The sequence below is a fragment of the Triticum aestivum genome, chromosome 1D (genome assembly GCF_018294505.1).
Source record: "Triticum aestivum cultivar Chinese Spring chromosome 1D, IWGSC CS RefSeq v2.1, whole genome shotgun sequence".
Classification (NCBI taxonomy): domain Eukaryota; kingdom Viridiplantae; phylum Streptophyta; class Magnoliopsida; order Poales; family Poaceae; genus Triticum; species Triticum aestivum.
Window position 1 is genome coordinate 30,587,031 of NC_057796.1, and position 15,784 is coordinate 30,602,814.

The window sequence follows — 15,784 nt, forward strand, 5'->3', positions numbered from 1 at the left end:
TTTTAAGAATACTTCATCTATTTCCCTTCTTTCATTCATAAACATATCATTTTCATGGTCGAGCAAATATTGTTCTAAAGGATCATTAGGAGGCACGGCAATATAAGCAAGACCAATAATTTCATCTTTACTAGGAAATTCCTCATCACGGGGTTGTCTACGAAATTTAGCAAAATTAAACTCATGGGACATATCCCCCAAACCAATAGTAACAACATCCTTTTCACAGTCTATCCTAGCATTAACAATATTCAAGAAGGGTCTACCGAATATAATGGGACAAAAGTTATCTTGTGGGCAACCAAGAACAAGAAAATCAGCAGGATATTTAACTTTCCCACACAAGACTTCAACATCTCTAACAATCCCAACTGGGGAAATAGTATCTCTATTGGCAAGCTTAATTGTGACATCAATTTCTCCTATCTCAGCAGGTGCAATATCATGCATAATTTCTGTATATAAAGTGTAAGGTATTGCACTGACACTGGCACCCATATCACACAAACCATCATAACAATGATCTCCTATTTTAACAGATATAATAGGCATGCCTACCACAAGTCTATCTTTATTTTTAGTATCAGGTCTAGCAATTCTAGCAGCTTCTTCACAGAAGTAAATAACATGCCCATCAATATTATCAGCCAAGAGATCTTTAACCATAGCAATACTAGGTTCAACCTTAATTTGCTCAGGGGGTTTGGGTGCCCTAATATTACTTTTGCTGACAACAGTTGAAGCTTTAGCATGATCCTTAATTCTAACAGGGAAAGGTGGTTTCTCAATATAAGTAGTAGGAACAATAGGATCATTATAAGTGATAGTCTTTTCTTCAACTTTAATAGGTGCAACTACTTTTACTTCAATGGGAGGATTATATTTAAACCACTTCTCCTTAGGTAGATCAACATGAGTAGCAAATGATTCACAGAAAGAAGCTACTATCTCAGAGTCAAGTCCATATTTAGTGCTAAATTCACGGAAAACATCTGTATCCATAAAAGATTTAACACAATCAAACTTAGGTGTTATACCTGACTCCTTACCTTCGTCGAGGTCCCAATCTTTAGAGTTGCGCTTAATTCTTTCCAATAAATCCCATTTGAATTCAATAGTCTTCATCATAAAAGAACCAGTACAAGAAGTATCGAGCATGGAGCGATTATTGAGAGAAAGCCGAGCATAAATTTTTTGAATAATCATTTCTCTTGAGAGCTCATGATTGGGGCATGAATATAACATTGACTTAAGCCTCCCCATGCTTGAGCGATGCTTTCTCCTTCGCGAGGCCAAAAATTATATATATAATTACGATCACGATGAACAAGATGCATAGGATAAAATTTCTGATGAAATTCCAATTTCAATCGTTTGTAGTTCCATGATCACATATCATCACATAGCCTATACCATGTCAATGCCTCTCCCTTCAAAGATAAAGGGAAGACCTTCTTCTTGATAACATCCTCGGGCATACCTGCAAGCTTAAATAATCCACAAACTTCATCCACATAGATTAAGTGCAAATCGGGATGCAATGTTCCATCACCTGTGAAAGGAGTAGCTAGCAGTTTCTCTACCATACCCGAAGGAATTTCAAAGTAAACATTTTCAGTAGATTCAGTAGGTTGAGGAGCAACTCTTTGCTCTACTGGTCGGGGTGAAGATACCCCGAACAAGCCCCTCAAAGGATTACTTTCCATAGTAACAACTGACAGTAAATTTCAGCACACTATATAAATCTTTCCTTACCAAATTCCACTTACCAAAGACGCTTCACTCCCCGGCAACGGCGCCAAAAAAGAGTCTTGATGACCCACAAGTATAGGGGATCTATCGTAGTCCTTTTGATAAGTAAGAGTGTCGAACCCAACAAGGAGCAGAAGGAAATGACAAGCAGTTTTCAGTAAGGTATTCTCTGCAAGCACTGAAATTATCGGTAACAGGTAGTTTTGTGATAAGGTAATTTGTAACGGGTAACAAGTAATGAAAGTAAATAAGGTGCAGCAAGATGGCCCAATCCTTTTTGTAGCAAAGGACAAGCCTGGACAAACTCTTATATGAAGGAAAACGCTCCCGAGGACACATAGGAATTATCGTCAAGCTAGTTTTCATCACGCTATGACTCGTGTTCGGTACTTTGATAATTTGATATGTGGGTGGACCATTGCTTGGGTGCTGTCCTTACTTGGACAAGCATCCCACTTACGATTAACCCCTATTGCAAGCATCTGCAACTACAAAAGAAGTATTAAGGTAACTCTAACCATAGCATGAAACATATGGATCCAAATCAGTCCCTTACGAAGCAACGCATAAACTAGGGTTTAAGCTTCTATCACTCTAGCAACCCGTCATCTACTTATTACTTCCCAATGCCTTCCTCTAGGCCCAAACAATGGTGAAGTGTCGTGTAGTCGACGCTCACATAACACCACTAGAGGAAAGACAACATACATCTCATCAAAATATCGAACGAATACCATATTCACATGACTACTTATAGCAAGACTTCTCCCATGTCCTCAGGAACAAACGTAACTACTCACAAATCATATTCATGTTCATAATCAGAGGGGTATTAATATGCATAATGGATCTGAACATATGATATTCCACCGAATAAACCAACTAGCATCAACTACAAGGAGTAATCAACACTACTAGCAACCCACAGGTACCAATCTGAGGTTTTGATACAAAGATTGGATACAAGAGATGAACTAGGGTTTTAGATGAGATGGTGCTGGTGAAGATGTTGATGAAGATTGACCCCCTCCCGATGAGAGGATCGTTGGTGATGACGATGGTGATGATTTCCCCCTCCCGGAGGAAAGTTTCCCCGGCAGAACAGCTCTGCCGGAGCCCTAGATTGGTTCCGCCAAGGTTCCGCCTCGTGGCGGCGGTGTTTCGTCCCGAAAGCTTGCTTATGATTTCTTCAGGGTAAAAGACAGCATATAGCCAAAGATGGGCACCAGAGGCCTGCCAGGGGGCCCACGAGCCAGGGGGGCGCGCCCATAGGGTAGGGCGCGCCCCCACCCTCGTGGATGGTGGGTGGCCCCCCTCTGGTGCTTTCTTCGCTCAATATTTTTTATTAATTCCAAAAATGAATTCCGTGGAGTTTCAGGACTTTTGGAGTTGTGCAGAATAGGTCTCTAATATTTGCTCCTTTTCCAGCCCAGAATTCCAGCTGCCGGCATTCTCCCTCTTCATGTAAACCTTGTAAAATAAGAGAAAATAGGCATAAGTATTGTGACATAATGTGTAATAACATCCCATAATGCAATAAATATCGATATAGAAGCATGATGCAAAATGGACGTATCAGCCCCCCCTTGGCCGGCCTCCTCCTCCTCCTTTATATACGTGGGAGGGGGCATCCCAAAGGATACACCAAGCCTTCTCTTAGCTCTGTGCGGTGCCCCCTCCACAGTTACACACCTCGGTCATATCGTCGTAGTGCTTAGGCGAAGCCCTGCGTCGGTAACTTCATCATCACCGTTGCCACGCCGTTGTGCTGACGGAACTCTCCCTCGGCCTCAACTGGATCAAGATCTCGAGGGACGTCATCGAGCTGAACGTGTGCTGAACGCGGAGGTGTCGTACGTTCGATGCTTGGATCGGTTGGATCGCTAAGACTTTCGACTAGATCAACCGCGTTGCTAAACGCTTCCGCTTTCGGTCTACGAGGGTATGTGGACACACTCTCCCCGCTCGTTTCTATGCTTCTCCTAGATAGATCTCGCGTGATCGTAGGAATTCTTTTGAATTACTACGTTCCCCAACACATACACCTAGTCGGGCATGCAGCTGATCACGTACACCCAACAGCCAAATTCGTACAACTGCTAGCTAGAGGAGGACCGCGACGATGACCTTGATCTGGAGGGATGGCCAGACGATCCAAAGAATAGAGGAGAAAGTTTCAATATGAAGGAGGACGAATTGTTGTGCGATGTATGGTTGGCCGCTAGCATCGATCCGATCCATGGCCCGGAGCAAAAGCGCGCAACATTTTGGGCCAATCTTCATACTTGATTCCATGAGCGCAATAATTTAAGCTTCTATCACTCTCGTAATAACGCATAAATTAGGGTTTAAGCTTCTGTCACTCTCGTAACCCAAAATCTATTTATTTGTCCCCAATGCCTTCCCTTAGGCCCAAGTATGGTGAAGTGTCATGTAGTCGACGTTCTCATGACACCACTGAAGGAAGAACAACACACATATTATTAAAATATCAAACGAATACCAACTTCACATGATTACCTATAACAAGACTTCTCCCATGTCCCGAAGAACAAAAGTAACTACTCACAAATCATACTCATGTTCAAGATCAGAGGTGTATTGAATATGCTCGAGGATCCGGACATTTAATCTTCCACCAAATAAACCAACTAGCATCAAGTACACGATGTAATCAACACTACTAGCAACCCACAGGTACCAATGTGAGGCTTTTGGACAAAGATTGAATACAAGAGATGAACTAGGGTTTCAGATGAGATGGTGTTGATGAAGATTGGTCCTCCCATGATGATAGGATCGTTGGTGATATAAATGACTTCAATTTCCCCCTCTCGGAGGGAAGTTTTCTAGGCGGAATTGCTCCGCCAGAGAGCAAAAGTACTGATACGTCTCCAACGCATCTATAATTTTTAATTGTTCCATGCTGCTATATTATCAGTCTTGAATGTTTTACGTTCATTTTATAGCAACTTTACATCATTTTTTGGGACTAACCTATTGACATAGTGCCCAGTGCCAGTTGTTGTTTTTTGCTTGTTTTTTACTTCACAGAATATCCATATCAAACGAAGCCCAAATGTAGAGAAATATTTTGGAGAATTTTTTCTTCCCAGAAGAGACCCAGGAAGCCCAGAGGTGCACCAGAGGAGGCCCATGGGGCCCACAAGACACCAGGGCGCGCCAGAGGCCCTTGGCACGCCCTGATGCCTTGTGGGGCCCACGGGAAGCTTCTCCATCGCCTCTCAGCTCTATAAATACCCAAATATTCAAGAAACCCTAGGAGAGTCGACGAAACACAATTCCAGCCGCCGCAAGTTCCAGAACCACGAGATCCAATCTAGAGCCCTATTCCGGCACCTTGCCGGAGGGGAAAACGATCACAGAGGGGTTCATCATCCTCATTGGTGCTCCTCCGATGATGCGTGAGTAGTATATCACAGACCTACGGTCCGTAGGTAGTAGCTAGATGGCTTCTTCTCTCTCTTTGGTCTTCAATACAATGTTCTCCTCGATGTTCTTGGAGATCTATTTGATGTAACATTTTGTTGTGTGTTTGTTGGGATCCGATGAATTGCGAGTTTATGATCAGTTCTATCTATGAACATTATTTGAGTCTTCTTTGATCACTTATATGCATGATCTTTATAGCCTCGTATTTCTTTTCCGAAACTTTAGCTTGGTTTGGCCAACTAGATTGTTTTTTCTTGCAATGAGAAGAGGTGCTTTGTGATGGATTCGATCTTGCGGTGCTCAATCTCAGTGACAGAAGGAGAAGTGACACGCATGTATCGTTGTTATTAAGGATAAAAAGATGGTGTCTATTCCTACATGAATAGATCTTGTCTACATCATGTCATCATTCTTATTGCATTACCCCGTTTCTCCATGTACTTAATACACTAGATGCATGCTGGATATCAATCGATATGTGGAGTAATAGTAGTGGATGCAGAATTCTTTTGGTCTACTAATCTTGGACGTGATGTCATTTCCTTGAGAGAAGCCACTAGTGAAATCTACGGGCCCCGGGTTTATTTTCTATCATATTATTTTCAGATCTATTATTCCAAAAACCCAAAAATATCTTGCTGCACTTTTTCTTTATTTATTTTTTGTTTTGTTTTTGCAAGACCTATTTATCCAATCTCATACAATTTAATCTATCTCAATATCGTGGAGGGATTGACAACCCCTCTTACGCGTTGGGTCGCAAGTATTTGTTATTTGTGTGCAGTTGGCGCTTACGCATCATCCTCCCCTCTTCGGAGAAATATCAACGCAGACACAAGCAAAAATAAACAACAAAAAAGGATGGCGCCGGACTCGTACCCACCACCAGCAGTTTAACACGAACTGGCATAGCCAGTAGAACCCTTAATGCCCGTATGTCTAATGTGGATATGTACTAAATGAGGATGCATGTGGAGCTTCAATGGGTTGCGGATACTGCGGCCTATTTTGTACGAACTATTTTTTCTGAATTTATATATGTAAACTAACTAATAAAGTTGTGTTCAAATATTTGTACCGACGATGATTAGTAAAGAAAAACATTCAAATATAAACCAGTGTATTATATGCAAAATATTTAGTAATCTGCAAGCAATAATTATGTTCTAATACTTTTGTGTTAAAAATATTGTACATATACACGATGATTAATAAATAAAACTTTTAAATATAAACATGTGTACTATATATTAAATATTTAGTGAAATATTTTGTAAACCTGAGTATAATATAAACATGTGTGTTATATAAAATGTGCGTATTACATATTTGGCTTTCAAATATATAGTTTTGAAGAATTATTTTTTTATACACACATTTGTATTGTTCAAAGTTTCTCTAATTAAAATATTCATAATCTTTAATTTAAACTATTAATATGAATATTCAATCATGGCTAATATTTAAATTATATATTATTTTTGAATGTAAGTCACGAGTAAAACTTGTACACAAGTGAATTTCATAAATATTTAGTAAATGTTTGTACTTATCATTTTGTATAATTTAAATATAAGACGCAAGTGTGTATATTTTTTGAATTTATTAAACATCTTTATTTAATAAACATTTTCTATGCGTGTTAACTGAATATTTTTTATATAATTCACATGTTTATATTTAAATGTTCTTATTTACTAATCATTGTTTTTATGTATGGTATTTTTAACACATAAATATTTGAATAAATTTTATTACTTATGTTTTACAAATATCTTAAATATTTTTATTAATTATGTTTTACTAAATTATATATAATACACAATTTTTATATTTAAATAATTTTATTTACTGATCATCATTTGAATGTATAATATTTTTAACACACAAATATTAGAACATAAATTATTCCTTATTTTTTACAAATATCTCAAAAAAATTATGGGTGCAAAGTGGGCAGCAATACCCGCAGCTCATTCAAACTCCACGTGAGACCTCGTTTTACATATATGTTTGTTATCCATATTAGGCATCAAGTCCTCCAGGGCGTATTGGTTAGAATGTCTACTGTGGTGTTAATTTTTTTCATACATGTGCAGTACTATTGTCCGGGTTTTGTGTAAATAAAAAAAATGCGAGGGGGTTCTGTGCTGCGTTGCAGTGATTGACTTTTTCCGTGAATAATTTTTTTATGAGGGTGGACTTCTGTGTAAAAATACTTCACGCCAGCGCCACCACTCGGTGGGGCCATGCACATGAATATATCTGCATACGCGCAATGTGTCCGTATCTACACGCTTGAGTCAAGTGAAGTGACCACAACACCGTATTTTTAAAGTTCTATCATCAAACTGAACATGCGACACAAGTTTTATGACTCTCGATGATATTACCTTACTAAAAAAATAGAACAAGAAAGTAGTACAATTAATTTTCTCTTTTGAGCAAAAGTAGGGTACAATTAATGATGGAAGGGGTTATAACGGAGCGAGCGATGCAGCGATGGGCCGGCGGCCCGCGGGAGCAAAGTGTGATCGCTCTGCGCTGCATGCATGCATGCACGCACGCACGCACGCAAAATAGTTAGCCTGGGAGCGATCACCCGCACATAATACTCTATTTTGATCCAACATTTTTTGTTTCAAACAGAAAATAACTCTAGTTTGACGACCACTCGTGCCACGACCGTGAACCGGACGGTCGGAGCCTGGCGCGCTGCTAGCTAGTGCGTGTTGCTTCACAAGTGGGTCTGCTTGCAGTACCAGCTCGCAGTACTAGCACCACTATTTTATTTATCTACTCTACCAGTACTGTACTTTGTATAGCCTATATAGGTAGCTAGCGGAGCCACGATGCGGCGCAGGTGTCCGTCCGTGATCCCCCCGGGTGCAAGCAAAGCAGGGAGGAGAGCCGGAAATGGAGGGGTGCACAGAGGCTGCGCCCAAGAAAGGCCGACTAGGTGCTTTCCCTGTTTGGAACGGGCGGGTGGACCAGGCGTCAACAGGGGGACTCCCTGCTTTCCTTCGCGCGCCCTCGAAAATTTCAAGACGATCGTCTCGCGCGCGCGCGTGCATCACATTGCAATCAGAGTTGTGTGGATATGGATTGGTCAGTGTGGTGTGCAATGCAATATGGACGAAAGTTGTTGGTCCCTATGGGGCTCCTTGCTTCAGCAAAAGAACAATTGTTGCGTTTTTAGCCATTTTGTAGACTACATGCCAACAAGCCGTTGCCGGGTCTCGCCGTGTGGCGAGCGTGGTGAGCAATCTTCAGACCATTCAGAACAAAAAAAGAGCGATTGGTCAAGGAGATCATGTCGTGACGTGGGGGTTGGTGCAGGGGGGCAATGTTCTTGTCACTGCCCGGTAGCAAAAATGGGCCACAACGGAGGTTCGAAAATCGGCATGCCGGATCAGGCGGTGGGGTGACAACCCTGGATCGGTGAGTTGCCACACGGTTTGTCAACCATGGCGGCGTGCCATTGCAACGAGCAGTGGTGATCGGGACATTGAAGTGGCTCATCTCCGTTGCCGCCGCCACAAATGTGGCATGACAACGCCCAAAAGCGACATCATCTTCTTTTCCCGCAGATTCTCCTTTGGCTGGTTGGTTCTATGTGAGAGCGACAACAAATAGGTGGATGGCGACATTGGCGATTGCCATTCATGTTGTTATATCCGAGTTAAAACCCATGACTCAACCTTCTATCTAGATCATGCAGTGTCAACGTCCGCATGTTGTTACCTTGTTTAAGGTGCTCCCTCGAAGTTCTTCTTCTGGAGGTGATAGACTCTAGTTTGACTTTTGGTTAGACTCCTGACAATGTTGTGTCAACCCCCTCTTAAAAGCATTGTCTTTGACTGTTGTGTGTCTTTGTTTGGTCACATGCCGCTCGACCGGTGGATTATGGTCTACAGTTATAGGATAGGTGGTGGTTTGTGGAGATGTTAGCGCTAGGCAAGCCCACCGTGGCTGCCTTAGATTTTCTTAAATGCCAATGCTTGGCATCATTTAATAATTAATAATAAATAAAATGTGTGGATCAGTCACTAAAGATCCCGGGGTTTATCCTCCTTTTTCGGGTGGCGGGGGGTGTTTGTTGATGTGCAACGTATGGCTGGTGAAATAATTTGCAAGACACCTCTCTTTTTTTGCGGGGGATGTACTAGCATTTTTTTTAGACAATAGCATTTTATTGTTTTTAGGCGTAGCATTTTTTTTAGGGAAAGCATTTTATGGTTGAAATGATTTTTTTAACTGGTGAAGTAACTTGCTGGTGGGCTGAACGGGCCGTCGCTCTGTAATTGGTGGGAGAAGGCACTACAGACATAGCGGCCGTACACGGGAAGAAAATGCATGCTCGTAGAAGAAAAAACCAGGTGAACAGTGGCAGCCGCTCGTTTAATTTAGCAAGGAAAAGAGCTTGTTTAGTGAAAGAATCCCAGATCTCATTTTTTATTATTAATTAATAAGGATAATAACTGCTAGTCGTCGATACTTCGAGATGCTTGTATTCCCTCCGTCCGGAAATACTTGTCGGAGGAATGAATGTATCTAGACGTATTTTAGTTCTAGATACATCCATTTTTATGCATTTCTCCGACAAGTATTTCCGGACGGAGGGAGTAATTGGTGAAAGGAGCTTGTCAGAATGTGGGGCCGCGGCGGTGGTTTGGTGTGCGTGTGTGTGTGGGCGTGCCCCCTAGTTTCAAAAGAAAGGCAAAACCCTGCACCCTGAGGCACGGAGAGAGAGGGAGAAGAGAGAGAGAGAGAGAGAGAGAGAGAGAGAGAGAGAGAGAGAGAGAGAGAGAGAGAGAGAGAGAGCTCGTCGTCCTCCTCTCCCTCCCCCCACCCCCGTTTCTGCGCCCGACGACGAAAGAAGCTTCCTATTTTCCTCCTCCGCGTTGCATCTAGCTCCAAGGGTCGATCGCCGGTTTTGAGCGGAGGCCGTGCCAGTTCTTGCCTTCTTGGGGCGCGGCGCCTCCCACGGGCCGGGGGCGAGGAAGGAGCAAGCCGCGCGCGCACGGGGCGCGCGGCCGCGGCGGTGACCGTCGCGCACGGGACGCGCGGCCGCGGCGGTGCAGCCCGCGTACGGGCGGGGTCGACCCGTCGAGGGTGTCCCGTCCCGTCCAGGTCCCGCGACTCCCGCCGACGCGGGGGATGGGTTTTTAGCATGTAGTATCAGCGTAGTTTTCCTTTGGGCGTGGTATGTGTGAGCGTGGCTGCGCCTGCGCTTGCGCCTGTGCTCTGGGCTCCGATAAACTACATCGATTCAGTGCGTGTTTTGGTAAATATATCCAGCAAACCTGGAATCTACTAGTCTCTTGTCTGTGACTGGGAGCCGCTACATGAGTATTCCCTTTTAAGTTTTGCTGTCTTCTCTGATCAGTCTTTTCATAGCTGTGTTCCATCATCCATGCTGTTCTGAATATGTTGCTGCGCTGACTACCTAGTGTACGTGTATTCATTTTGTGAGTCCTGTGGAAGGACTGATGCTAGCGATGCAATCTCATCACGTTGGCATTGACACATTACTCTCTTCGTCGACTAAATGCAGGAGATCCCAGTCATTTCATTCGATGTGAATTGTTCGGTTGCCGATTATGTCGCTTTTATGACACTGAGATTCAGAAGAGCCGGTCTTCTCGCTCCCTTCAGCTATTGTGGTGCACCCGTCACCCCACACAAGAATCCCAGGGCTAGAGAGAAGAAGGATGGCAAGGAGATTGATGAAAGCGGAGTGTTTTATCATATCATTGAGCTGTCTAACTCCCTTGAGGAAAACGATCCCTCGTTATGCGTGCAACTCTTGGTGTCGGACTATGATGGCTATATGGTCGCAATCAGACGCAGGGTGCTCAAGGCTTGGGGGGCATGGGGCAGATTCACTCGTCTCTATGTGCCTAGTTGGTTAAACTCGGAGGACATTGGCGTAGACGCTGCTCATAACAAGAAGTGAGTTACCATTTGTCACAAAATCCCATTGCACGTGCATAAATATAATGCAGCTTGGATTCATCAACTAATGTGCATCTCTTGTTGTGTATCAGGAGTAAAGTTGGAGGGTCACAGTTCATGCAGAACATGTTCTATGCGCTAGTCCGTCCAAATCGCAGCCAGGATGAGATAAGAAAAGCTGCTCTTTGTGCTATAGTAATCTTCATTGAGGCCTTTAGACTCCTATGCATCTTGAGGCTCGTCATGGACGCCATGAGGACTGGTCAAGAGACTCCTCTGGAACCATATCACTGGGAACGGATAAACAGCTGGGGACATCTATGCAAATTTACACTGCAGAGGGCAAAGTATGGTGAGGTGGAGAGTCCTCAGGTCCTGCAAAGGATGATGAACATTTGCAATTACACAAGTTTTGACGAGATCATCGGAGACAATGGTGACTTAACATGGATAATGAGGGATGAGGGTACTTTACTTGATGATGAGCTAAAGCGGTGGCTGCTGCGCAGGGGCGCAGGTACAGACATTGCCAGTCCTGATTTCGATGCAGCAGCTGCTGCTGCAGCTGCAGCTGCTGTTGCTGCTGATGATGGTGAAGACGGGGATGATGATTAGGTGAGAAGCTCATGGGCGGTGCCGGCTACAAACTGATGGAATGTGAAACCTTTTCTGTCTGTGCATAAGTATTTGTGACGTCAGTTCCTATTTGGAACGCCAAAAACTTCTTGCTCTTATCTCTGTAATGTACTTGGCAGATTGGAAACCTGTCTCTCTGGAACACTCACCAAAATACATCCATTTCTGTATTAGCGGAAGAGCTTGGATTAATGTGCTAAAGTCTAGCTAGCTTAGATATAAATCAAAATCTAACTACTGTAATGTTGCTCTGATGAATCATCTGGTTTCCTTCTCAAGTATTGTATTTGTTTGCTGGTTTCCTTCTTAATTAAGTTATGAATTGTGATTATGGGGATGCTGGAATTGGTCTCCAGTTTACTGTACCATGCTGTGTAAAACAGTTGTGTAAAACAGTATTCTTATATTACAACTAGGAAAAGGAAGGGAAGAGGAAGCTTTCCACTGCAATTTGAAAATTCGTATTTAGCATGCTCCCACTAGGTAAAGGTTCAAGCAAGTTCTCAGAACAGCAAGTTTTCCATGAGAGGGAACTCTCCTGCTGTATATTATTTCTTCAAATTATCATCATATGCAAAAATAAAAAGAAATAAAACTTAATTCAGTAGATGGCATAACAAATTGGCACTCCAGGTAAAGTTTTGCTGCCACCAGGTGCCCACGCACGAACTCCAACAGGGCTACAAGCTTACATCAATATGTAACAGGTCTATACTGCCATCATTGAATATTACTGAATACCAGCATTCTTTAAAAGCATCATAGCACATATTCAGTGATCTTGCCAACATGAACATTAGTATTACTCACAAATCCCATCATCCTCCTCCCCTCGCGGTTCCCCGGCTCGGGCGGTGGTCTCCGACGACGGTGCACCTCGGTGGGCAGTGCTCCGGTGTAGATCGTGCACAGGCGTGGCGGCGGGGGTTGGCCGGCGGAGCCCTGCAGCCTTGCAGGCCTAGATCTGGGCCCTCTTGGGCCTGATCTGGGTTAGGGCGGGTTGGTCGTCTGGTCTCCGGCAGGTCGCCTTCGGCTGGATTGGCGAGATGCAAATGTTGGGATTGGCGGCTCCTGTGTTGCGTCGGCTGCAGCGCGGCGGCGGGAGCTTAGTGGGCCCGATCTGGGCCCGGCTGGGCAGGGGGTCCGGCATGCTCCTGCTCCTGCGTCCGGTCTGCTACTGCGTGTGCTAGTGGAGGTTGTCCCCTCCCACGTGGTTGCGGTACTACCGGTCCCTATCGTTGGTGGCCTCGTTTGGTTCGGTCGGCCTCGCAACATCTACGGTGGAGAGACGATGGTGGTGTCCCCATGACTGTGGTGGCGCATGTTGGTGGGCGGTTGGGATGGTGGAGCCGTCGGTTGGTCCTAGGTTGTGGGTGTGAGGGGCAGGGCGAAATCCCTCTCGGGTCTGGCCGGCACCGACGCGGTGACGCCTGCGGGCCCCACCAACCTTCTTGAAGGGCATCGGGAGTACCTCTCCTCCGCTTCCCTCCGTGCATTGGGAGAAATCCTAAGGATTCGTCCGGGCAGCAGCTTCGTCGTCGTCGTCGCAGGCCTTCTTGAAGGTGTTGCTTGGTACGCGGTGACTCGGTGGCATTGGAGCATGGTGGATGTATCCGGTGCGCAGGGGAATACTACAGGTTTCGTCAATCTGGTGCTGCTAGCATTTCTTTCTCTTGTTTTTCTTCTGTTTTTTTCTTTTGGGCGTGATTGTGGTGTTTGCCCCAGCGTTGGACTTCTTGTATCGGGTGGTTGCTATATTAATATAGCGGGGCGAAAGCCTATTTCATCAAAGCATGTAAACTGCAACTGTTGTAATAACACAAATAGTATCTTCTTTCATTTTTTCTTTGCTTACAATTTTTTTAAAAGGAGAATGTATTAATATCAAGCAGATACTAATTACACTCAGCCTCTGCATGAACAAGATGGATAAAAACATCCAGAATGCACACAACCAAAAAATAAAAAAGAAGAGGAAAAAACCCTGCCACAGTGATCAATCAGCCGCAGTAGTAGCACTCTAACCATGACCAAAGACAACACTTGGATTACAACGAAGGTTCTCCAAAAGCAATATCTCCAAGAAGGAAACAATGCACAAGCGTTGTCATTGCCCAATCAAAGATCGTAGGTTTTCACCCTGGAGAAAGATCGCGTTCCCAAAAACAATGCCTTCTACAAGGCCACTGCAAGGCACAATCAATAAAGGCCAGACCTTGGGTTTTCACCCTAAAAATCACAACTCGGTACTCAAAGGAGCACCACCAACTAAGAAGTCCTCCAATGCTGCCACCCCCACTTGCGAAGGCTACTACTACAAGTCACATACCACCAGGCTCGCAAGAACTCGTGTCCGGTCTAGATATGAACATATCCCGCAAGCCAAGTCCGAACAACTGCCTGTGAAGCAAAGTCTTCATCGTATCCAAGACCCCGCCTTCGGTACTTGCAGGTCCTCCAATACCGCCATGACATTCTCCACATGTGTTGATCCCATGGAAATATTGGTGCAGACATGTCCTAAGGTGTCAACGAAACAGAGCTTTGCGATACACGGTAGAGCTGATTACACTGATGTTACGGGTGCACACAACCGGCCCCAATCCAATCAAGGTGTCCAAAGAGCGCCATATATGCTAGTCTTTGTTTTCCTTCGAAGGAGAAGTTCGAAACTCGTCGATGGATAGATCAAAGAGGGTTGATCGCCGCTAGAACGGTGACTTCACGCGAAGACCACTAGGGCCACTGCATGGCCGATTATTTATCGAGAGATCCCAAGATCAACCATATCTTGATGCCCACCTCCGGCGGAAGGAGGAGGCCGCCACCGCCATGCCCGGGGCAGCTGCCCTGGTGCCCAATTGATGCGGGCAGAGTCGCCGACCATCGTCAACATAGTGCAGATCGAGCCCTTGTGGCAAAAAACCTGCCAAGATCGAGCCTAACCGCCCCGCCACCGTTGTCGGACGCCTTCTTCCGGCTACCTGCCACCGACGCACCTCCGGCACCGTCGCCGCGCATCGCCATTGTTGTAGGAGTGAGGGCAGGCGTCACCTGCACACCCCTGGCCGCAATTGGCGGGAGCCCCGCCGCCGCTGCGCTACGCAGGCTTTGCCCAGCGACATCTCCGACGGCGGCGGAGGGAGGGGAGGGGATGTAGGGAGGAGGGCTCAAGGGAGCCAGCGGTCTCTCCGGTGCGGTGCATCCTCGCCCCACGGAGGAGGGCAAATACGTGGTCCAAATTCTACTATGCACATCGTTGTGCTTTTGATAACCATCGGAGCAATTTCTCTTCCTTATTTCAATCAATCTTAGCATTAATTGTATTCAAGAAAGGTCTACCAATATATAATGGGACAAAAATCATCATGTGGAGAACCAAGAACTAGAAAATCAGTAGGTTATTTGACATTTCCACACAAGACTTTAACATCTCTAACAATCCCATGTGGTGAAATAGTATCTCTATTCACAAGTTTAATAGTAACATCAAAGTCCTCTATCTCAACAGGTGCAATATCATTCATAATCTCTTGATATAATGTAAATGGAATAGCACTCACACTAGCACCCAAATCACATACACCATGGTAACAACAATCTCCTATTTTAACCGAAACAACAGGCATGCCAACAACAGGTCTATTCTTATCTTTAGTATCGGGCTTAGCAAATTCTAGTTGATTCATCACAAAAGTAAATAACATGCCCATCAATACTATCAACCAAGAGATCTTTAACCATAGCAATATTAGGTTCAACTTTAATTTGTTCAGAGGGTCTAGGTGCTCTAATATTACATTTGTTAACCACAGTTGAAACTTTAGCATGTTCCTTAATCCTATCAGGGAAAGGAGGTTTCCAAGCAGTAGGCACAACTGGATCAACATTGTAAATGATAGTTTTATCTTTTTTTAAACTATAACGGGTTCCTCAATATTTTATTCAATAGAGAGGTGATATTTAAAGCACTTATCCTTAGGGA